The sequence below is a fragment of the Nycticebus coucang genome, chromosome 18 (genome assembly GCF_027406575.1).
Source record: "Nycticebus coucang isolate mNycCou1 chromosome 18, mNycCou1.pri, whole genome shotgun sequence".
Classification (NCBI taxonomy): domain Eukaryota; kingdom Metazoa; phylum Chordata; class Mammalia; order Primates; family Lorisidae; genus Nycticebus; species Nycticebus coucang.
In genome coordinates this window covers 18340311-18343535 of record NC_069797.1, presented here as the reverse complement: position 1 = coordinate 18343535, position 3225 = coordinate 18340311, and positions in this window count along the sequence as shown.

Below are 3225 nucleotides of genomic sequence, written 5' to 3'. Positions count from 1 at the left end.
GAGTCAAGGGTTGGAAGACAATTTTTCAGGCAAATGGCATTCAGAAGAAAAGAGGAGTTGCAATCTTATTTTCAGATACATGTGGATTTAAAGCAACTAAAGTCAAAAAAGACAAAGATGGCCACAAGCTACCAAAACCTGTGGGATACTGCAAAAGCAGTTTTGAGAGGAACATTTATCGCTTTAGATGCCTACATTCGAAAAACTGAAAGAGAGCGCATCAACAATCTTACAAGCCATCTTATGGAATTGGAAAAAGAAGAACAATCTAAACCTAAACTCAGTAGAAGAAAAGAAATACCCAAAATCAAATCAGAGATCAATGAAATTGAAAACAAAAGAATCATTCAGAAAATTAATGAAACAAGGAGTTGGTTTTTTGAAAAAATAAATAAAATAGATAAACCATTGGCCAGACTAACAAGAAATAGAAAAGTAAAATCTCTAGTAACCTCAATCAGAAATGATAGACGGGAAATAACAACTGATCCCACAGAGATAAAAGAGATCATCTCTGAATACTACCAGAAACTCTAGCCCAGAAATTTGACAATGTGAAGGAAATGGATCAATATTTGGAATCACACCCTCTCCCTAGACTTAGCCAGGAAGAAATAGAGATCCTGAGCAGACCAATTTTAAGCACTGAGAGCAAAGAAACAATAAAAAATCTTCCAACCAAAAAATGCCCTGGTCCAGATGGCTTCACACCAGAATTCTATCGAATCTTCAAGGAAGAGCTTATTCCTGTACTGCAGAAATTATTCCAAAAAATTGAGGAAAAAGGAATCTTCCCCAACACATTCTTTGAAGCAGACATCACCCTGATACCAAAACCAGGAAAAGACCCAAACAAAAAGGAGAATTTCAGACCAATCTCACTCATGAATATAGACACAAAAATTCTCAACAAAATCCTAGCCAATAGATTACAGCTTATCATCAAAAAAGTCATTCATCATGATCAAGTAGGTTTCATCCCAGGGATGCAAGGCTGGTTTAACATACGCAAGTCCATAAACGTTATCCACCATATTAACAGAGGCAAAAATAAAGATCATATGATCCTCTCAATAGATTCAGAAAAAGCATTTGATAAAATCCAGCATCCTTTTCTAATTAGAACACTGAAGAGTATAGGCATAAGTGGCACATTTCTAAAACTGATTGAAGCTATCTATGACAAACCCACAGCCAATATTTTACTGAATGGAGTAAAACTGACAGCTTTTCCTCTTAGAACTGGGACCAGACAAGGTTGTCCTCTGTCACCTTTACTATTCAACGTAGTGCTGGAAGTTCTAGCCAATACAATTAGGCAAGACAAGGAAATAAAGGGAATCCAAATGGGAGCAGAGGAGGTCAAACTCTCCCTCTTTGCTGACGACATGATCTTATACTTAGAGAACCCCAAAGACTCAACCACAAGACTCCTAGAAGTCATCAAAAAATACAGTAATGTTTCAGGATATAAAATCAATGTCCACAAGTCAGTAGCCTTTGTATACACCAATAACAGTCAAGATGAGAAGCTAATTAAGGACACAATTCCCTTCACCATAGTTTCAAAGAAAATGAAATATCTAGGAATATACCTAACAAAGGAGGTGAAGGACCTCTATAAAGAAAATTATGAAATCCTCAGAAAGGAAATAGCAGAGGATATTAACAAATGGAAGAACATACCATGCTCATGGATGGGAAGAATCAACATTGTTAAAATGTCTATACTTCCCAAAGCAATCTACCTATTCAATGCCATTCCTATCAAAATACCAACATCGTACTTTCAAGATTTGGAGAAAATGATTCTGCGTTTTGTATGGAACCAGAAAAAAACCCGTATAGCTAAGGCAGTTCTTAGTAATAAAAATAAAGCTGGGAGCATCAGTGTACCAGATTTTAGCATGTACTACAAAGCCATAGTGGTCAAGACAGGATGGTACTGGCACAAAAATAGAGACATAGACACTTGGAATCGAATTGAAAACCAAGAAATGAAACTAACATCTTACAACCACCTAATCTTCAGTAAACCAAACAAGAACATACCTTGGGGGAAAGACTCCCTATTCAATAGATGGTGTTGGGAGAACTGGATGTCTACATGTAAAAGACTGAAACTGGACCCACACCTTTCTCCACTCACAAAAGTTGATTCAAGATGGATAAAGGACTTAAATTTAAGGCATGAAGCAATAAAAATCCTCAAAGAAAGCATAGGGAAAACACTGGAAGATATTGGCCTGGGGAAAGACTTCATGAAGAAGACTGCCATGGCAACTGCAACAACAACAAAAATAAACAAATGGGACTTCATTAAACTGAAAAGAGACAACCTACACAATGGGAAAGGATATTTGCATATTTTCAATCAGACAAAAGCTTGATAACTAGGATCTATAGAGAACTCTAATTAATCCACATGAAAACAGCCAACAATCCCATATATCAATGGGCAAGAGACATGAATAGAACCTTCTCTAAAGATGACAGATGAATGGCTAACAAACACATGAAAAAATGTTCATCATCCCTATATATTAGAGAAATGCAAATCAAAACAACCTTGAGATATCATCTAACCCCAGTGAGAATGGCCCACATCACAAAATCTCAAAACTGCAGATGCTGGCATGGATGTGGAGAGAAGGGAACACTTTTACACTGCTGGTGGGACTGCAAACTAGTACAACCTTTCTGGAAGGAAGTATGGAGAACCCTCAAAGCACTCAAGCTAGACCTCCCATTTGATCCTGCAATCCCATTACTGGGCATCTACTCAGAAGGAAAAAAATCCTTTTATCATAAGGACACTTGTACTAGACTGTTTATTGCAGCTCAATTTGCAATCGCCAAAATGTGGAAATAGCCTAAATGCCCACCAACCCAGGAATGGATTAACAAGCTGTGGTATATGTATACCATGGAATACTATTCAGCCATTTAAAAAAATGGAGACTTTACATCCTTCGTATTAACCTGGATGGAAGTGGAAGACATTATTCTTAGTAAAGCATCACAAGAATGGAGAAGCATGAATCCTATGTACTCAATTTTGATATGAGGACAATTAATGACAATTAAGGTTATGGGGGGGGGAAGCAGAAAGAGGGACGGAGGGATGGGGTGGGGCCTTGGTGTGTGTCACACTTTATGGGTGCAAGACATGATTGCAAGAGGGACTTTACCTAACAATTGCAATCAGTGTAACCTGGCTTATTG